The sequence below is a fragment of the Gossypium arboreum genome, chromosome 5 (assembly GCF_025698485.1).
Source record: "Gossypium arboreum isolate Shixiya-1 chromosome 5, ASM2569848v2, whole genome shotgun sequence".
NCBI classification, from domain to species: Eukaryota; Viridiplantae; Streptophyta; class Magnoliopsida; order Malvales; family Malvaceae; genus Gossypium; species Gossypium arboreum.
Window position 1 is genome coordinate 37,105,082 of NC_069074.1, and position 23,516 is coordinate 37,128,597.

Sequence of the window (23,516 nt, forward strand, 5' to 3'; positions counted from 1 at the left end):
ACCCATGAGCAGGTCTACTTGCAAACGTGACTTTTCTTTTTACAAGCAAAGGAGGCATTAGTAAAATGTTTAGTTCCCCTATTTTGTTAGAATAATATTATATTAAATAATTAGTTTTTTTAAAATGGGAAAATAGGTAATTAATATTTTAGGATTTAAAAATATGTGTTGCTTTAATTAATTGATGATGAGAACTGAAACTAAGCAATGAAAACCAATGTAAATTAAAATATATTAAACTATTTTATGTAATTAAATTTTATAATTATATGTGTTAACAATATTCTTAATTATTTAATATTTTAAAATTTTTAATAATATTTTTATTGGTTTAAATATTTTTTAAGTATTTTATTATATATTTTAAAAATATGTTCTGAAACTATTTTATTGGTTTAAATATTGGTTTAAACCCTAGACTTTAATTAAAGCCTAAGTAAATCCACTTATTTAAGTATAAAATGATTGAACTAATTGAACTAATTAAATTATCAATTTATTAGTCTAACGGTTTAATCTATTTGACCGATATAATCAGTTTGACCGATTTACGACTCTATTAAATAAATTATTAAAATTTCATAAAAATAAAAATATAAAAAATGTTATTTCAGTTCAACCGGTTTAACTACCCATTAATCGGTCAGTATTAATTCCTAGATTAAACAGTTTAATGCCTTTCTTCAAACCAATACTCCGGCCAATTCTCAATCTAACCAATCGAACTAACCTAGTTTAAACAATAATATTCAAAAACCTCCTAAATAATAAAATCATAAAATTCAAAGTTAAAATACGGATTCCAATTCTCAAACAATACCTAATAGTTTAGCCGTGTTTGCAGCACACACAAAATCATTTATTACTTAGTTACACAATAATTAATTGCTATTTTTTTTATGACCACGTTTTTGGTTGTTTGCAAATAATTTAGCATAAAGAAAAGAATATCATATTATAACATAACCAATAGTATTATTATTCTAAATTAAAAATCTTATTATAATTATATGTATGTGGAAATAAATATTTAAAATATAAATATGTGTTTAAAATATTATTTAATAATAAATAATAAAATTTATGGTTTGAAAATAATTAATCATAGCAACATATGAAATATATACGATATTAAAATTTTAATAAATAAATTAAATTATGAGTAAAACAAAATTTAACCACATACATATATCAGATAAATAATATTAAATGTACTACAATTATTTTTCATTAATTGTAAGCTAGAGTCAAATTGACTTGTTATACCAACTTAATTAACTACATTATATAGATATACAACTGATGAAGATAATAAATTATGCATATTAAAATAAAAATTTATAAAATATATCAAAATAAAACTTTAGTTAAGTGGTAAATTTAAAGTTTTTTCAATTCAATTAGCATGGAATCAAATCTATCTATCTATTTATATATTGGTTTTTAATAAAATAAAAAGATTAAAATAACCTCGAATCTAATTCTACCCAAATCGATATTTGATTGATATGTGATACTAACTCAAACAAAAATATATTAAAAATATAGCTATTGCATTAATTATTTTAAAAATAGATAGTGGTTACAAAATCCTTCATGCATCAACTAAAGACTAAACAAAACAAATTACATTTAGTAATTTTGTAATACTAATATTTATTTATTTACTTAGTATATTTATCACCATTTACTTTTTTCTTTATAACAAATATTTGAACACTAGTAGTCGAATAACACATGCAAACCTTTGTGAAAGTAGTATTTTGATATCATTTCCAGTGTAAAGTAGTTATTGTTTGTGACGCCCCATACCTGAGACCGTCGTCGGAGTCGAATACGAGGTGTTAACAGACTTAATTCATTACTTAAACAGCTCAAACAATTTATTTTTAAAATTTCCAGTCAAGTTGGCTAACTGCATCACAGTCGCTTTAAAAATCATATCTCGAGTTCCGAAACTCAAAATCTAATTCCGTAAATTTTTCCTGAAACTAGACTCATATATCTATCTACTAATTTTTTTCTAGAATTTTTGGTCAGGCCAATTAGTACAGTTTATTAGTTAAAGTCTCCCCTGTTTCAGGGTTCGACTACTCTGACCTCTGTGTATTACGAATCAGATATCTCCCTGTACAAAGCTTCAATGACTATGCCGTTTATCTCTAATAAAACTAGACTCAATAAGTAACCTGTACATATAAAGCATGACTTCTAATTATCTTTGTAAAATTTATGGTGAATTTCCAAAGTCAGAACAGGAGATCCAGAAATCGCTCTGGCCCTGTTTCACAAAAATTTAAACATCTCATAAAATATAACTCATATACCTGTTTTGTTCCATCCATATGAAAATAGACTCATAATTCTTCAATTCCATCTTTTATTCATCATCTAATTGTATCTCTACTATTTTTAATGATTTTTCAAACTCACGTCACTGCTGCTGTCTGAATCTATTTTATGGTAAATTTTACCTATTTCATGGTTTCCATGGATTAGCTAGCAATTTAGCATACATAACACCAAATATGATCATGATTAGCCATTCCAATGGCTAATCATTACCAAGCATTTCCATACCACTCAATAACCATATCATAAGACCATATATACAAAATGATTATAATACTATACATGCCATACTCAAAATATACAAGCCATTATGCCAAGATGGTATACGGATAGTGTGAGCGTGCCTCCGACCGTTTCCGATTTCTGAGCTGGCTTGTCAAAACTACAAGGAATGAAAAGGAGGGAGTAAGCATAAATGCTTAATAAGTTCACATGCAAATAGCAAGTAACATAACCATATAAGCAAACATAAAACATCATTTGCATAATCATCACCAAGACATTCATATCACATTTTCATTTATCATCTTACCATATTGTTGTTATATCGAGTTTTCAACTCAAGGGTTAAGTACATACCTGTTCAAAGTACCCATTTCACAACACTTACCAATACGTCCCTTTCATCTTGAGTATTCCTCCATTTCAGTAGAACTTTACCCGTTGAACACATCGGAATATAATTCGGATACATGGAAAGTTTGCACATAAGTGCCACATATGTAGCCAAGCTACCATGTAACCCGCCCATAAGCGAACTCGGACTCAACTCAACGAGCTCGGGCGTTCGCATCCATAAGTAAACTCGGACTCAACTCAACGAGCTTGGATGCCTATTTACATCTCACGAACTCGGACTCAACTCAACGAGTTCAGACATTCGCATCCATAAGTGAACTCGGACTCAACTCAACGAGTTCGGATGCCCAAATATCCTAGTGACATGTCACTTGTATCCTAATCTATTCCTAAGGTTCAAACGGGCTTTTTTTCCTCGATCTCACATTTGCCGTCTTCCATGGAATATCGGAACCGACACTCGGTAGCAATTCATATTTATCAAGTAGTAAACATAATTTGCATATTTCTCAACATTAACCACAAAGCATAATATTTCACGATTAAAAATCAGCATATCATATAATTAACATCAATAACTTAAAAATAACAATTATGCTACATTATTTACACATGAACTTACCTCGTATGCGAAAATGGCTACTTTTACCATTTCGTCCATTACTTGGTATTTTCCCCATTTTAGCCCGAATTTCAGTTTTCCTTGCTCTATCATTTAAAATATAGTCTAATTAGGGCTCACATTATTTAAATTGACCCAAAATCATATTTTGGAAAAATTACAATACTGCCCCTAAACTTTTGCATATTTACACTTTTGCCCCAAAGCTTGTAAATTAAACTTCAGCCTATTTTCTTATGTTTTATGACATGCTGATCATTTTTCCCTTCTATGGTAACATCAAATTCTCACTCTAACATGTACTTATGACTATTAGGTATTTTTACCGATTAAGCCCTTTTGCTCATTTTCGCTTAAAACCGAGTAGTACAAGTTGTCTAACATAATTTAAAACCTCATATTCTATCATAAAACACCAAAATACACAAATTTCACCTATGGGTATTTTTCCAAATATAAACCCTAGGTTAAATTATTGCTAGCATAAGCTAAATCAAGTTACTGGGACTCCAAAAACGTAAAAAAACATTAAAAACGAGGCTAGAACGGACTTACAATCGAGCTTGGAAGCTTGAAAAACCCTAGCCATGGTTTCTCCTTGCTATATTCGGCCATGGGGTTGAAGATGAGCAAAATTGGCTTTTAATTTTGTATTTTAATTCATTTTACCCTTAAATGACCAAAATGCCCTTACTATAAACATTCCAAAAATTCCATCCATGTCCAATTTTTGTCCATAGACTTAGAAATTGGTAAAATTATATTTAAGACCTCCTAATTAATATTTCAAAACAATTTCATACTAGAAACTTCTAGAATGCAAGTTTTGCAAATTATTCGATTTAGTCCCTAATTTCAATTTAAGCACTTTATGCATAAAATTTCTTCACGAAATTTTCACACAATCATGCAATCATATCATAGACCTTAAAATAATCATAAAATAATTATTTCTATCTCGGATTTTGTGGTCACGAAACCACTATTCTGACTAGGCCCAAAATCAGGATATTACATTGTTGCTGCTACTGCTATTCATGATTGTTTGTAATCCTTTGTTTTCTTTGAGAAAAATCCCATAATCTACAAAAACACATGTAAGTTGAAAGGGAAAGAAGTTCCAAAACTACCTTTAATTCCACTACATTGGGTAGTAAGTAGACCTTTTTAGCTTGGATTAACTTTATCGCCAAGTGCAGGATTTTTCACACCGGTTCAATTTGTTACACAGCTTGGCGATATGGTTATATGACCCTATTTTGATTTGTACACAATCTAGGGACACGGGCGTGTGAAAAAGTAACTTGACTGTGTCTGAGACTACATAGACTGATCTCTTTCACACGGCCGTGTGACCCATGTTTCTAATTTTTACCTTGTTTTCATATTTTGATTCAATTTAATCCCTAATTGTTTCTAAATAATTTTTAAGGCCTTATAGGCTCGAATTAAGTTTCGTATATGATTGAATGATATGTTTATTAAATGAAATTATTGTTGATTGTTTCAAAAATAAATTTTTTAATTGAAGTGTTCTATTAATTGCCGTAACTTCTTATAACCCTAATTTAATGATAGTGAAGGGTGAGGGGTGTTACATATATATGTCATGATATACATGATTGAATTGGAAAAACCTTGTTGAGAGCACTAAGTGCTTAATTAATATGATGTGATTGTGAGAATGTAATGAAAGGAATGATTGATATATGCATTCATGTTAATAATATTGAGAATGCCCTAAAAACGATATTGTATAAAGTACTCTAATTCTCGAAAGGCTCAAGTACGAATCATTAGCTCCAATTCCCGAAGGGGTCGTAAGCATATATTAAAGTAAATTAGTGCTTGTGCACTCCATCTAACTCCCATAATTCCCTGTTAGGTCAATTAGAGTTCTCTAATTCCTTGTTAGGTCGAGAACACATTATTACCTCTAATTTCCTATTAGGTCAAGAATAGTTCTCTAACACCCTATTAGGTCAAGAAAAAAGTGTTACCTCTAATTCGTTGTGGATCGTTCTCTAATTCCCTATTGGGTCAATAACATAATGTTATCTCCCTTTTGGGCCAATAACATATCATCAGCTCCAATTGCATGTTGGGTCATGTGAGTATACTGTAGTATACACGTTTTCGTTGCCAAATATGAAATTGGTTAATAAAGGTTAAGGTATAAAGATAGTAGTTGCATGTTTGAAACAAAATTAGTTAAAGTAGATACACTGAGGGTGCTTATAAATGATAAAAAAAGAAGAAGAAGAAGAAGAAGGAAATATAATACATGAGGAACTTATGTTATTGGCATCTACATATTGAGGGTGCACTATGATAACAAAATGAATTTGTAACAAAAATCAAACGTCGTGGTACCTATTGCCGTGGTACTTAGATTTAAAATAGATGCTGGGGTATCTATAATGCTAAAAAAATTGTAGTCTAAGTATGTATATATGTATGTAATGGTATTTATGTATGGTTAATATGGTATGTTATGACCTTTATACAATGTTTATTACATGCTTCATCTATTTCTTGCATGCCAAGTAAACTTATTATGATGATTGAATTTGGAAAGGTTGTGAATTTGTGATCATGTTGGTGGTCATATTGTTGGATGTGTTTTGACAAGCATAAATAGTGTTTGCAATATGAATTTTAAGTCCATAAGTCTTGAAAATGAACTGGTATTGTCAAAACAAGCGACTTTGGGGGATTTCTTTTTCTTTTTTCTTTTTTTTAGTTCCGGCAAACTTATTTCGATATAAGAGGCCAGATGCATCGGTTCAAGTAAGTCAATATCCAAAATTGAACGACAATAGGAACTTGTAGCGATACAACTAGACTAGTCAAGGTCTCCTTCCTTGTTTTGAGTCATTTTGATCCTTGGTCACCCACATTTGGTCCCGAACAACCCCAATCACCTAGAACTCGTTTTAAAATGTTTTAAATGATTTTAGATAACTTATAAATGTTTTTAATCAAGGAAAATGGTTCTCTATGAATGAGTAAATGTTTACGTGTTTTTTTCTATTTACTTACATTTAAAGACAGATTAGCAAAAATAGACAAGACAAAGGATATATATCATGTCAACTAAAAACTACTTTGTAACTGTGACAATGAAGAAGTTTTTGCGTTTTGTTTTTTCAAATATAGTAGCTAAGTTACATTAGTTTAATTAATTGGTAACATTTTATATATAAAAAATGGGAGAATTTTAAAAAGCAAAAAGTAAGAAATGAAAAGCAATGTATTAAAAGGAAAGTCATTATTTATATATCATTAATTTACATCTATTACTTGTATTGCTTTGTCGATATGCACTGCTCAACAAAAACACATTTTCACTGAAAAAAAAAAAGATTTTAGGAAAATGAGAGCTCTTAAGTAAGATTCTCCTCTTGTGTGCTTTTGAAATATTCATCCTAAAAAATTTAAATTTGATAATAAGATTTTTAATTTTAATTTTTCTACGTAATAAGATTTTTAAAAACTTTTATAATTATAATTTTTAAATGTAAATCAAATTGATAATTATTATCAATTTGATTTACGGATATTGTATAAAACTATAATTATAAAAGTTTTAGAAAAATTTTATTATCTATTAATTATAATTATTAGTTAAATTTATAGTTTTTAAATATAATGTGAACAAAAGAAAATTACTATTAATACTGTTAAATGTTATGTCGAATATAATTTAAACAAAAATATTTTTCAAAATGTTTTTTTTGTTCGTGGAGTCATTCTAAATAGCGTTACCACTTTATTACCATAGTTTCTTTTTAAATATTTTTTAAATTCAAAATTTTTAAAAATAATATTTTATTTGGTGGAGCCATATAGAATGACACCACCAAGTATATGTGTATATATATATATATATATATATATATAAATGTGTTGTTTTTATTTAATTTTTAAAATATTTTATATTTTAAACATTCTAAAATAGTTTCACTTAACTTACAATATATAATTTTATAACACGAGCAATTTTCTCAATACTAAAAAATTAAATGATTTTGTTCAAGACCGACAACATTGTGTCTTACAAATAAAACATAATTAAACGATTTTGTTCAAGACTGACATCATTATGTCTTACAAATTGAAAAATAAATTGTTTAACAGCAACAAGAACGACTTTATTGGTGCTATTAAATTATAGCTCAGATCCTACTGATATTGATGATTTCACCTGTGCAGTTCAATTTGGGATTCCTTAAAACCTTCAAACATCCCGTTAACACAAGGAATCCCAAATAATCCACTTGTTGGTTGCATAACTAATTTAGACCCGTTATCGTCTTACTACAGCCAACGAAAACACTTACATAACCAATTTAAACCCGTTACCGAATAAATAACAGGTATCCGAAAATAATCATTAAATTTACTAGTGTCAAAGCTCTATCGGATTATCGTTAAACAAAACATACTTTTAAAATAAAAAATTTACTAAAGAAACAAAAACACAAATACATAAAAAAAAATGATCCACATCTCTCTCCCATTCATCTTTTAACAAAATATAAGTAAATTGTTTTCCTTCAACTCAGTTTGATCTGCCATTGGGGGTTATATATACCAATTTAGTCACGCTAAAAAGAATGACTCCACCAAATAAAATATGATTTTTTTAAAAATTTTAAATTAAAAAAAACACATTAAAAAAACACTAGTAATAAAGTGGTGATTTCATTTAGAATGGCTCCACCAATTAAAAAATAATTTTTTATAGTTTTAAAAGTTTAAAAAACAAAAAAAAAAAGACACTAACACATACAAAAGTGGTGGTGCCAAAACTCTTTAGCTCCAAAAAAAAAAGGATTATTTTTCTAAAGTTCTTAGTTTTTTAGAAATAATAATATTTTCTTGGTATTTATACAAGTAGCGCCATTCTATATGGCTCCACTAAAAAAATTAAATTTTTTATTGAGTTTGCTAATATGACATGTTAATGGCACCAAACTTTTTGACTCTACCAATTTTTACAATAAATTTCACGTAAACTTATTGTGATGATTGAGTTTGGAAAGGCTGTGATTATGTTGGTGGTTATATTGTTGGATGTGTTTTGACAAATATAAATTGTGTTTGGAACATGAAGTTTGAATCCCATAAATCTTGAAAATTATTTGTTATTGTCAAGATAGGTGACATTAAGGGTGATTTTCTTTCTTGGTTCTGGCAAACTTATTTTGGTACAAGAGGCTACATGTTTTTAATTAAGGCATTTAATTCCGAACAACCTCAGTCGCCTAAAACTCTTTAAAACTCTTTTTTTTTTGTTAACTTAAAACTCATTTTAAAATGCTTCTAAATGATTTTAAATGACTTAAAAATATTTTTAATCAAGACAAATGGTTTTCTATGAATGAGTAAATGTTGGTGTACAAGTTGATTTCAAAGTACGAGTTAATTTGAATTGTTATGGCAACGAATGTGGTGTCTCGCATTTAGATCCGACGACTAGATCGAGTGTGGGGTGTCACACCTCCATTATTAAAAATAAATTGAATCATTGAAATACAATCAACAAGCTACCAAAAATAAAAAACCAAGACGGTTTTTTTTTTTAACTTGCATTTAAAGATAGACTAGCAAAAATAGATTAGATATCGGAAGAAAGGTCCTTTAACTGCAAAAATTTTCAACAAATTTCTGTAAAAGATAGTCGTTTTTTGGCCGAAGGATATATATCATGTCGACTACAAACTATATCGTAGTCGTTACAATGAAGAAGCTTTTACCTTTGTTATCCAAATATATAAAGGAATTTAGGAAAAAAATGAGTATAGTTGGTAATAATTTTTTTATTTTACAAGCAATCTTAAAAGTTGTCATGTGTCATTTTTTTTAATATTCACAATAATCCTATAGGTTACTTGTTAACTCCAAATATATAAAGGGTAAACTATAAAAATAATCACTTTTATTTGATTCAAATTACATTTTAGTTACCTATGTTTAAAATTTTATACTTAAATCACTTACATTATTGTTTTGATATGAAGCGGTCACTCTACCGCTAAACTATGTTACCTCCCTAACAATAGTCTTATGTGGCCCTCCAAATGGGTTTTAAATGCCAAATTGGATGTCTAGTTGCTGGGATAAAAATAAATTTTTAATTAAATAAATTTAATTTAGATTTTCATGTAGGACATTCAAGTTGGCATTTAAAATTCATTTAGATTGCCACGTAGGATTACCATTAAGGAGATAACAGAGCTTATCGGTAGAGTGGTCACTTTAACGAAATGATAACATAAGTGACTAAATGTAACATTTCAAACATAAATAACTAAAATGTAATTTGAGACGAACAAAAGTAATTATTTTTATAATTTACTCATACATAAAAAGATTTAAAAAAAATGAGTATAGTGGTATTAAATACATTTCAGTTTCCAACTGCCATATGACAACTGGCAATTTGTCAATAAATACCTCAACATTAAGTTACAACCATAATTTTTTCACAATCATAATTCATTTGGATGCCAATCACGCATGCACCAACTACAACTTGCACTCAAATAAACATATAGAAAAGCAGGGTGGTGGAATGCTGTAATTCCAAATTAAACATAACTTCCTCTTCTACTTCTACCAAACTTACAAATCACACTTTTTGTTTCATCTCAATCCAAATATGAATGCAATACCAACGACTGGACTTCTTCTTTTCTCACTCACTGCCGGGAAAAGATTGTATGAAACAGTGACGCCACATCATCTGTATCCCTTTCCAATAGTTTTATGCCACATCAGTACTCTTATCCTGAATTTCAGGATTTTATCTTGAAAAAAATAAAATCCAAATTAAAATACTGAAATTCAGGATAAAAATATTGATGTGGCATAAAACTATTGGAAAGGGATACAGATGACGTGGCGTCACTGTTTCATACAATCCTTTCTCCTCACTGCCACTTCTATATGATGACTTCACCTCCAATTTCAATGACAGGGATGTGGGAAATGTTGGCCCAATATTTGCCTTTCTCCTTTTCATAACGTTCCTCCAGCAAAGGACATTGTATAATGTACAAACAAGAAAGAGAGGGAGGCAGCATGTTTGGAGGCATGGATTGGAGCTTGGGACAATCCCATATCAACAAATTGCAAAGAGAGGTGAGGTGTTGAAACCTCATACTCCAAACTCGTTAGATTTGGAAAACCATGGACGGAGAGAGATGTAAGAGAAGAGGAAAGCAGATGTTTATCTGGAAAAATTTTGTGTAATTTTTAATTTTACTAAAATTTTGGAAATATATTGATTATATTAATTGTGTTTTTGTTTGGCTTAAATCTACAACAAATATTCATTCATTATAGGTTCCGATTATATATGCTCTTTTTGACACAATGTTTAGAATTACCATAACACCTCTTAACCCATAAATGGGAGGATAATGCACTTCAACACACTCGAACTTATTTCCTTCTACATTGGCATTTCTTAAATCTTATTAGAAAATAAAATAAAATAATTTAAATATTTTTATATAAAATATAGCTAGTCTTTTTTAATTATGCATGGAAATTAATTTTTTTAAATATGATTAAACTGTCTAAGTCAAGGGTCTTGTATAAGTTATTGATGATAATTTTCTTAATTAATTATAGAAGCCACCTAATTGTTTAGTTCCTATGTTGTTAAAATAACATTTTATTAATTAACAATACGTTTTTTTTTTAAAAATGAGAAAATAAGTATTCAATATTTTTAGGATTTTAAAATATATGTTAAAAAAAGAAAACATCAAAGTAAAACAAAAATTTATCAGATTTGTCTTGTCATGGAGTTGGGAGTCTCGACTATCACAATATCATACACTGCCCAGCAAGGTTTGTAAAAGACCTTCCATTCAACATTCATTCTCATGGCAAGGTTGGTCATACCATTGCTATTTTGTTCTTCTATCTTGATACATGTGCCATTCAACATTTCTCTATCCATTCCAATATATCCTTTACTCCCCCCTCTAACAAGTTTTGATCTTGAGTATTATCACTCAATAAGTTAACTGCCTCTATTCAGTCCACCTCCAAGACAATCTTCTTAACTTCTTTCTCTTACACTAGCTTAACTCCTTCAAAAGTTCCCTATAACTCAGCTTTTAACATAGGTAAATCCCTATTTTACGGTATGTTAAAAAAGTGAATCTAATAGATTAAGAGTTAAATACATGATTAGAGATGAATTTTTTAAGCAATACCTTAAAAAGCTACCTTGAGATTTTTTTTATATTAAAAGTTTACATAAGTGTAAGAATTTGTATTAAAATGTTTCAAAAGTATAAACCATCATATTGAGTTGATTAAATTATTACAAAGATTTAAATTTGAATCAATTAAGATTTCAAATAAATTTCAGATGCTTATATTTTTACTCTGTTTGTTAGCATGTTTTGCTTAGTTTGTTGTTTCTTTTTGTTTTTGTTTCGGTCTTCTTTCCTAGGGCATGTAGTGTAGTAATGTCAGACGTGGAAGGGAATATGGCGGATTTATCTTTGGATGATGCAGATGAGGAGAAAGTGGTAAAACTTGATGCCCTCCAAATACATGAAAATGGAAAATAGAAATAAAACATCCACATACCCTTGACCGACACTAACCCCATGTACAAGTACATATATGCTAAACATCACATTCAAAACAGGACTCTGAGTCTCAAAATGGCATCCTTATATGCATTTATTATTTTAAGTGTAGGTTCCACACGGCCTGAGACACGACCTGCGACACGGTAGTGTGGCCCAACTTCAAATACACACACATTTTGGCACACAACTGTGTGACCCTATTTCGACTATACACTCAAGTAGACACACGGACTGGGACACAGTCTGGGCTATGTTCACACGATCTGGGCTATGTCACACGGCCTGCCCACACAACCGTGTGACCCCTATTTTCCAAAATTTCATGTTTTCCCAGAACTTTCTGTTTTGCTTCGATTTGATCCCAGATTGTCCCAAACTGTTTTTAAGGCCCCGTAAAGTCAATTTAAGGCCTATAAGTGTATTTTTGCCAAGATTAAATTCAATTGTTATATGTTAGAATTTAATTTGTATAATTATTTCTATTGTGAAGTTAATTGTTCTGTTTGCTCTGTAATACTTCGTAACCCTAATCCAGTAACGGAGACGGGATAGGGTGTTATAAAATTTCTCATTTTTCAAGGAGTACCATAGGGTGTTATAGAATTTATATAAAACATTTAATAAAAAGTAATTTGAATTATAGTAATACAAACCCGGAATACTAGTTTACTCCTCAACGATCTTTTCTTTTCCTTTGGATGCTGATGCCTCATTTTCCTTGTTAGCTAAAAATAATAACAACAATTTACATTATTAATTACAACATTAATTTAAATAATTAATTAAATTTCTACTCAATTTATGTCTAATGTTCGTTTGGTTGCAACTCCCAAACTTACTTCATACTTTATCCGGTATTATTACTTTGTTGTTCTGGCCTCAACAAGAACTTCATATTTCATCCGGATTTATTACTTTATTGCTCTAGTTTCAACAAGAGCTTCATATTTCATCCGGATAACTTAGTTCTGTGAAAAACCCAATAAAACTCTTGCTAGTTGAAAATTCATATATTTATTTCATACTTCAATTCTATTCAATTCAATCCCTAATTCATCTTTCTCTTTAACATGAACTTTGTTTAAAAGCTTATAAACTTTCAACTATCAAATTAATTTCATCAAAACCTTGTTTTAAGACTTCTAAAACATCAAATTTAAGAGAAAAGGACCGAATTTAGCTTACCAAACAAACTTGAAGCTTTAAAATCTCAATTCTCCCCTTTTCTTTTCTTTCCCTCTTCTTCCCATGTTTTTTGAATGCTCTCCGTTTCTTATTCTGTTTGTTTGTTGGCCTTTGTTTCTTTTTCCTTTTTATTTCGTTTTATTCTATTTACTTTTATTTATTTTTTTTATCACCATCCACTTGTCAAAATCATACTTATTATCATATAAAAATCTAATTATTTTAAATTGATTTAATAAAATTTATAACTAAACTAAATATTTATATAATCATTGTTTTAGTAAAAATCTTAGATTTTTACTCCATTTTGCCGCCTCATCTTCCCATATAGGCTTAATTGCCTATTTGGTCTTTATTAATTCCTATTAATCTATAATTAGACTTTTACCCCTTATTCAATTTAGTCATTTTTACTAATTACTCTAAATTAAACTAAATTCACCTAATTTAGACCAAATTTAACACATCGCTAAACTCATAAATATTTCTAATAATTATTTTCGAACTTGATTTACTAAGACAGAGGCCCGTTAATGTACTTTCTAATGCCCGTAAATTTTGAGTCATTACAGTAATATCGATGTGGAAGGGAATATGGCGGATTTATCTTTGGAGGATGAAGATGAGGAGGAAGTGGTAAAACTTGATGCCCTCTAAATACATGAAAATGGAAAATAGAAATTAAACATCCACATACCCTTGACCGACATTAACCCCATGTACAAGTACATATATGCTAGACATCACATTCAAAATAGGACTCTGAGTCTCAAAATGACATCATCATATGTATTTATTGTTTTAGGTGTAGGTTCCACACGGCCTGAGACACGACTTGCGACACGATCGTATGGCTCAACTTCAAATACACACATTTTGGCACACGACCTGTGGCACGGCTATGTGACCCTATTTCGAATACACACTCAAGTAGACACACAGACTGGGATACAGTTTGGGCTATGTTCACACGATCTGAGCTATGCCACACGGTCTGACCACACAGCCGTGTGACCCCTGTTTTCCAAAATTTCATGTTTTCCCAGAACTTTCTGTTCTGCTTCGATTTGATCCCGATTGTCCCAAACTATTTTTAAGGCCCTGTAAACTCAATTTAAGGCCTATAAATGTATTTTTGCCAAGATTAAATTCAATTGTTATATGTTAGAATTTAATTTGTGTAATTATTTCCATTGTGAAGTTAATTGTTCTATTTGCTCTGTAATACTTTGTAACCCTAATCCAGTAACAGAGATGGGATAGGGGTGTTATAAAATTTCTCATTTTTCAAGGAGTACCGTAGAGTGTAGAAGAGATTATTAAAGGGTCATCTAGTTGGGCAAAACAGTATGCATCCTTACCCAAGGCTAATTCTTTCATGAAGCAAAGGGCGAATGTAGAGCCAAATTAGGCTGACAAGTGGATACATTACGAACTGACAATTCAGTTAAATTAGATTCAGGTTATGCTACTGCAGAAGGAATTTTGAGGGATAACTATGGAGGTTGGATCATTGGCTTTAATCATCAATTGGGGAAATGCTCTATCATTAAAGTTGAATTATGAGGTATCCTGGATGGTTTGACACTTGTGCAAGAGAAACAAGGTAATAAAGTGTTGATTCAAACAGATAGTTTGGAATCTATTAAAGCTATCCAAGATTCGGTTTCAACGCCTTCTAGGTCCACGCTTATCAGGCGGATCCATCATTTCCTGAAGAATGTAGAGGACTATGTAATCGAGTACATCACTAGGGAAGAAAACAAAAGAGCTAATAGATTGGCCAAAATAGCTTTTATTAAGGAGGATGGGTTGCAATTGTTTATAGACAATCATTTTGATTTAGCTTAATTGTTTGTATTTTCTTCTCACCAAAAAGAAAAAAACTTTAGTTTAGTGGTAAACTTAAGGTTTTAGCAATCAAATTGGCTTGGATTCAAATCTTAATATATATATATTGATTTTTGTTAAAATGAAAAAAATTAAAATACTCTCGAATATTATTATTTATTTTAATTACGGAAAGACATTTTCATAATTTTCTACCTAAATTTATACCCACTAACCCGTTACATCAACTCAAGCAAAATTTTTATTAATAATATAGATATTGTATTAATCTTTTTTAAAAAAATAGTTACAAAAAAATTTCATGGTAGATTGCTTATTTATTTATTAAACAATATCATCCACTGAGGAATGAGCAAAACTCAATTCAATTCGAAAAAAAATGAATTTTACAAGTTGAACAATTGAATAATTTGAATAATTGATTGGTGTAAGTTGAAGTTTAAAATAATATTTTTTATTAGAAAGTTATAAATTTATATTATTTAATTGTATTACAATTGATTTATATATCTTTAAATAAAAATAAAAAATTAAAGAATAAAAATAAATCAATTAAATAATTTTACTTTAATACACACCTTAATGTTAATGGTAATAATACTAAATAAAACTAGAAATAATTTACTTAATAAAAGATAAAGATATTCCATTTATTGGTTTTCACTTCAAATTTAAAAGGATGCATTTTATATTAGTTGGCAACGGTGTTGTTGCCAAATAAAAAGATGTGAGTTCGAATGTGTGTAAACACATTTATCCTTCTATTGAAGGGTTGGAGAGAGACTATGGGTAATGCTATAATACCCCAAGCTCGGCCTGGAAGTTTAAGCCGAACTTGGACGAGCTACACCAACGCATTAAAAACTTATTTCTTTTCGGAATTTTAACTTTGAAAACTAGAAATTTGTTTTTTCCAGTTTAGGTGATTTTATAGTTTCGTTTTAGAAATTGACTGATATGGACGAGATTATCAAAAGAAAGTAAGCCCAAAAGATCAAATCACAGTTATTACAGTGCAAGACAATCTGAGCTCCCATACGCCATCCAATCCTAAATCCGATGTTTTTTTCTAAATAGATAAAGGCAAGACAAAGGGTGAGTTACCAACCACCGTGTATAACCAAGACTCAATACAAATAAGCAGAGCATACTACATAAAACGTAGTAACATAAAGAACTTAAGAACAATTGTATAACCAATACGGACAAATCCAAAGTCTCACAGAGATTTAACTAAAAGTAGTACAATAGAATAAAGCAAAACAGAATAGAGCAGAACAAAACCAAATGGTATAGAGCAGAGCAGAACAGAACAAAATGGAGCAGAGCAGAACAGAAAGAGTAGAACAGAATAGAGCTTGTATGTTTATGTAGATGCAATATTTTTCAACCAGATCAGAATGCAGATTTATCAAAAATATCCTACCCAACTCCGCTACACACCGAAATAGAGTTCCTTAGAACTGTCCAGCCAGATCACGCCAACAGATAACTGTGGATAGTGCCACTAGTATTTTACAGTTAAAACTATCAGATTGAATACGTGTGGTCAAGCCATAATAGTACAGTCGAACTGTCGGAACAGAAGTGTGGATAAACCTCCAGATAATGTAGATCATTAAACTGCCAGAACTTCCTCTTTTTACATCAACCCAAGTCTCATGCAGTGTGTCATGGCATGCTTTTACATAATCAAAGTAATGAGCATGTAAATCATGCTATCTCTCAATAATATAATTAGTAAATATGGAAGTTCATGTTTTGTAAAACAGACTTATCAAACCTCAACAGACCATATCAGATTGCCATGAAGTCACATGTACGGTTATAAATCAGAATCAGTAACAATCAGGCTAACATGTTCAGATATCATATATTCTTCATCAACAGAGCAACGCGGAGGCTTACAACAAACTTAACAGAATACAAATCGTACCTGATAATTCGCACACATAGACAATAGCACATTACGTTCTGTCGGATCCTACTCACTTAGGTTCAAACATAATAGATATACGTACAGATCACAAGTTGTTCATCATCAGTCTAACACGTTTAGATATTGTATATATCATTCATATATCAGTCTTAGAGCATCAGATAGTCCTCTTGCAATTAAATTCAGATCATAAATACATAGTGGAGGTCAGTGCTCATGTTGGGCAACACTCACGACCTCGAAAATAAGATTTGGATCCTATTCATATGCCACACGACCTGGACAGATGCCTATGTCCTTGCCCATATGGCTCACACGACCTGGGCACACGCCCATATCGTCTGCTTGTATGGTTCTAAATCATAAATAGTGAGTTACACAGCCTGGACACACGCCTATGTCCCTAGTCGTGTGGCGTCTACAGTCTCATTTTTTTGACGATTGAAAACGTGGAGAAAGAGGGGTTTCGGCACCCACCTGATATGGACTCGATGCAAGAGCAAACAAGGATGAATTCCCATCCCTAAACAACAAGCAATTGCCCAACAAAACGATTAATTCGTAGTCAAATCACTAGAAACTAACATTCCAAAATCACAATTATGTCGAAGAACTTTTGACACCAAAACTTTAAATCAAACTTACCGGCCAACGAATTGAACTAGAAAGAAAAGTCAGATCTCGTATAAAATCAACACAACGTAACAAAATAAAAGGAATGGTCACTTTGAAAAGAAGAAACCAAAACGAAGGGCTAAGTATCTGGAATGTATGACAGAAGAAATATGCCAGGAAAAGTAAAGAGCAAAAAGATGTAGAAACTTCATCAGAGGTTTATGAAAGGTTTTAAATAACCAACCGACTAACTACCACTCGCCAAAATGCAAAAATAAAACATTCCCTAATGTACAGGTTGGGATTTGAACACAAGACCAAACCAAATGTAAAAACTTAACCAGTGAACTAGCAAGCTCATTCTTAATATCAATTGGCTGAGTTTAACTTATAAACCAACATTCAAAGGTAAGGGCTTAAGCCAAATGACAAAATTTTCAAAAATAAGATTCAAACCTACAACCTCGCACACATACTCAAAACACTTAACTACTAAACCAAATTAATTTACTTATCAAAAATTTCTGAAGTCTAAACTCAAATCGAGGGATGACCTCTTTTAGTTCCAAAACACGATTTCTTCTAAACTAATTTTTGGGATGTTACAAATTCTAAGCAATTTGTATAAAAAATAATTAATATTTTATTTTACTAGAAAACTTATTTGAATGAAATATTAAAAATAGCTTCTTTCTAATTAGAGTAGTAAATAAAACATTGTACCTTTTGTGAAAAATAAAATAGAATAAAATAAATAAAATAAAGAACACATAAATTTTACGTGGAAACCCTTTAGGAAAAAAACCACGAAGGAGGAGAAGAAAATTCACTATGTCGAAAAATTTTTACTCAAATACAAGAGGAATAGACTATGTCTATTTATAGGCTTGCAAAGCCATATTCTAGTAGGATTGAAACACCTTATCCTAATCAATATAAAATAGATGGAGTTTAATAAGGTTTAAAACCTTATTCTAAAATAAAATAAAAGAAGTCTAGTTCTATATGGATTTTACTTTTATTTTATTTTCCATCGTATTTTATTTAAATAAGAATTTGGGTCACTTAATTCTAACAATCTCCACCTTGACACAAATTCTCAATGAACAAGTTCTTCATCGCGAACTTTCAATAAACAAGTTCTTCACCTCTTCCAAAAAACCCTTAAGGGTTTAACTTCAACAATGAACACCAACCAAGTCTAAGCAATGCTCAAACTTGGTTATAGGAAGTGACTTAGTCATCATATCTGCAGGATTTTCATGAGTGCTAATTTTGCTCACAACAATATCACCACGAGCAATAATATCACGAACAAAATGATACCGAATATCAATGTGTTTTGTTCTCTCATGAAACATTTGATCTTTTGTAAGAAAGATGGCACTCTGATTGTCACAAAATCTTGTCTGATTTGAAGGTCTTCATTGAGTTCACTAAATAGTCCCTTCAACCAAATAGCTTCTTTACAAGCCTCATTAATCGCCATGTACTCGACTTCGATTGGTAGACAAAGCGGTGTAGTTTGCAAAGTGGCTTTCCAACTAATTGCACAACCTCCGATTGTAAAGGCGTAACTGGAGAGATCTTCTTCTATCAAGGTCTCCAGCAAAATCAGCATCAACATACCCTATAACTCCATCTTTAGTTCTTCCAAAGCGTAAGCAAACATTAGTAGTGCCTCGTAAGTATCTTAAAATCCTTTGAGCGCTTTCCGGTGTTCTTTACTAGGATTCGCCATGTATCGCTAAGCTGCTGACTTGATTGCATATGATAAATCGGGCGTGAACAAACCATAGCATACATGAGAGATCCTCTGCACTAGAGTATGGAACATGTGACATGTACTCAATCTCATTATCGATTGAGGAGATAAGGCCGATGAAAGTCCGAAATGGGTTGCTAAAGGAGTACTAACGAGCTTAGCACTGCATATTGAACACTGCAAAGAACTTTCTCAATGTACCCCTCCGACTTAGGTACAATTTACTTGCTTTTCTATCTCGAGAATCTCCATACCAAGTATCTTCTTTCTTTGGTCCTAGATCTTTCATCTCAAATTCTTCACTTAGTTGGGCTTTAACCTTTCTTATCTCTCTTTTATCTTTTCTTTGCTATCAACATGTCATCAACATAAAGAAGTAGATACACAAAAGAACCATCAACTTTTTTTCTTAAAGTAGACACAACTGTCAAAACTACTTCTTTTGAAATCATGAGAAGTCATAAAGGAATCAAACCTCTTGTACCCTTGTCTTGGTGATTGTTTCAAACCGTAAAGGGACTTTTTGACAAGCAAACATAGTCCTCTTTTTCGAGACTATAAAACCCTCTGGTTGTTGCATGTAAATATCTTCCTCAAGTTCTCCATGCAAAATGCGGTTTTACATCTAACGCTCAAGCTCCAAATCATGCATGGCCACAATACCAAGCAAAGCTCGAATCGAACTATGCTTAACAACTGGAGAGAACACATCTGTGAAGTCCACTCCTGGAATTTGACTGTAACCCTTTGCAACAAGCCTTGCTTTATATCTGGGTTCTTCAACTCTTGGAGTCCCTTCTTTCTTTTTAAACACCCATTTACAACGAACAACCTTTTTACCTTTAGGAAGTTTTACAAGATCCCATGTTCTGTTTTTGTGGAGTGATTCCATCTCCTCTTGCATAGCAAACATCCACTTTTCGAGTCTTCACACTAATCGCCTCGAGAATAATTAAATGGCTCTTGATTAGCATCTATATCTTCACCACATTTAAAGCATAAGCAACTAGATCAACCTCGGCATACTTCTTTGGAGGTTTAATTTCTCTTCTTGTCCTGTTTTTGGCGATAGAGTATTGCGGTGAAGAAGCAACTCTATTCTCAATTTTGTCTTGGCTTGAGGAGTTGATTACGTATTAATCGATGCTCCACCGCTTTTGGTTTTCTTTATTGGAAGAGTCTTTAAGAGATAAGTTAGGTAGCATAGCAGTTTCATCAAAAACAACATCTCTGCTAATCACAACTTTTCTATTTTCAGGACACCATAACTTATAGCCTTTTACACCACTTTATAACCAAGAAAACGCATTTAATGGATCTCGGTTCCAATTTTCCATTATCAACATGAGCATCGCGAGACACCCAAAAATCTTTAAATCGGAATAATTAGCGGGATTACGGACCATACCTCTTGTGGAGTCTTTTTCTCAATGGCAGCGGATGGAGATCGGTTGATCAAAAACATCACGATGAGGTCGCTTACGCCCAACATGACTTGGTAAGTTGGCATTTGACAACATACATCAAACCTTCTCCATGATCGTTCGTTCATTCGTTCGCAACGCCGTTTTCTTTGTGGAGTATGACGAACGTCAAGTGTCTCATGATCCCTCCGACTTGCACAATCTATTAAACTCATCGAGCGAACTCTAAGCCATTATGCATGCGGAGGTATTTTATCATTTTCCGTCTGTTTTTCAATCATAATTTTCCAAGACTTAAATGTGGAAAACACATCGCTTTTACGCTTGGGAAGAACGCCCAAACTTTTCGGAAAAATCATCAATAAAGGTTAGCATATAATTAGCTCCACCTCTCGAAGGCACTCTGGGGGCCCCACGGATCGAATGGATATACTCCAACGTTTCCTTCGTGTTATGGATTCCTCTAGTGAATCGAACTCTCTTTGCTTCCCAAAAACACAGTGCTCACGAAATTCGGTTTGCAAATTCCTTGCCCATTAAGAAGTCCTCTTTTGCTTAATTACGCCATGCCATTCTCACTCATATGCCCTAGGCGCATATGCCAAAGTTTAGTAATATCATCATCGACAAGGAAGAGGAAGCGGCAATTGCATCACCGATATGATAGAACCACTGTAAAACATATAACTTGGCAATCTTTCTTTGCCCTTTCATCACAACAAGGGACCCTTTGAAATCTTTAAAACCCCACTTTCATTTGTGTCTGTGCCCTTTTGAATCAAGAGTACTCAGCGAAATTAAATTTCTTTTCAATTCGGAACATGCCGCACGTCACTAAGTGTTCGACAACTCCATCAAACATCTTAACTTTAATTGTTCCAACACTGCGATTTTACATGAAGCATTATTTCCCATCAAAACAACACCTTGAATCTTTGTTTCATAAGTTGTAAACCAATCCCGATTGGGACTCATGTGGAAGGTGCGACTGAATCAAGTATCCACTCCTCGCTTACTTTAGAATCATTGTGAAGCAACTAGAAGTTCACCATCATTGTAGTCTTCTACAACATCGACTTCACCGGAATTTTTCATTTGTTTTCCTTTTGATTCATGACCTCCTTTTAATCTTATTTTGTAGCTTATAGCACTTTCAGTTTAATGTGCCCTTTCTTCTTGCGAAGTTGCAAGTTTTACCTCTGTTTGAAGATTTCGATCTACCCTTAGATTTACCACGAGGATTCCGTTCTGTGTCTACCACGATTATCATCAACATTAGGTCTTGTCTCCCACGAACAATGAGACCCTCTCCACGAGAGTTGGGTTTAACCACAAGATGCTTCATCTTATCATACGAGGTTAAGGAATCATAAACCTCATCAAGCTGTGAGAGACTCGCGGCTATATAAAATCGTGTCTCTAAAGGTTGAATAAGGCGAGAACAACGAACAAAGTAGAATCAACCCTAGATCTTCCTTATCATCTTGAACCTCCATGGCCTCCAAGTTTGAGAGAATTTCTTTAAACAACATTAAGTGTTAGGTGTCTGACGCACCTTCCTCCAAGCGATGAGCATAAAGACGCCGCTTCATATGCAACTTGCTTGTTAGAGTTTTCGACATACATATTTGTTCTAGCCTCTTCCATAATCGTGACAGTTTTCTCTTTCATCACATCCCGCAAAATTTCGTTGGACAAATGCGAGATGTAATTGTGTTAATGCCTTTCGATCCTTACGCTTCTTCTCTTCATCATTAATGTCGAAGGCATCTTATCTATCCTAGCAGGGCATCCTCTAGATCCATCGTGCAAGAAGCGCTTGCATCTTAATTTGCCACAACGCAAATCGGTGTTGCGATCAACAGTGAATTTCATACTTCAAAGACGCCATTACCGTGATCGAGATGAATAACCGGAAGCTCGATACCAATTTGTGAAAAATAAAATAGAATAAAATAAATAAAAATAAAGAACACATAAATTTTACGTGAAACCCTTTCGGAAAAAAAACCACAGGCGGAGGAAGAAAATTCACTATGTCGAAAATTTTTACTCAAATACAAGAGGAATAGACTATGTCTATTTATAGGCTTACAAAGCCATATTCAAGTAGGATTGAAACACCTTATCCTAATCAATATAAAATAGATGGAGTTTAATAAGGTTTAAAAACCTTATTCTAAAATAAAATAAAAAAGTCTAGTTACATATGGATTTTACTTTTATTTTATTTTCCATCGTATTTTATTTAAATAAAATTTAGATTCACTTAATTCTAACACTTTTCCTTTTCGAATACGCGGTCCCATGTCTCTCCTTTTCGAATACATGGTCTTATGTCTCTCCAAATAACTAGTGGGGACTTGATGCTTTACAGATGATCATGCAACATCTATCTTTTTACATTACTAATAAATGACATGATAATTAAACCAAAGCAAAAATTAATGTATTACACAAATGACGAAATAATATGAAAAAGTAACTCTGACTTGATGAAATAATAATACATAAATATGTCCGAATTTTATTTTTATAAAAACTTTTATGTATTAAGAGC

The 23,516-nt window shown here is 31.7% G+C and overlaps 2 long non-coding RNA genes across 2 annotated transcripts; both read right to left on the minus strand.

Moving 5' to 3' along the window:
- Window positions 1-2,363: 2,363 nt before the first annotated feature.
- LOC128292849 (uncharacterized) lies at window positions 2,364-4,180 on the minus strand. Its single transcript, XR_008282800.1, has 3 exons — window positions 4,109-4,180; window positions 3,554-3,639; window positions 2,364-2,734 (listed from the first exon to the last, which is right to left on the minus strand). It is a non-coding gene; the product is annotated as an uncharacterized LOC128292849 (long non-coding RNA).
- An 8,546-nt stretch (window positions 4,181-12,726) lies between these two features.
- LOC128293040 (uncharacterized) lies at window positions 12,727-13,478 on the minus strand. The gene is made up of 2 exons (XR_008283062.1): window positions 13,363-13,478; window positions 12,727-12,902 (listed from the first exon to the last, which is right to left on the minus strand). It is a non-coding gene; the product is annotated as an uncharacterized LOC128293040 (long non-coding RNA).
- Window positions 13,479-23,516: the final 10,038 nt, after the last annotated feature.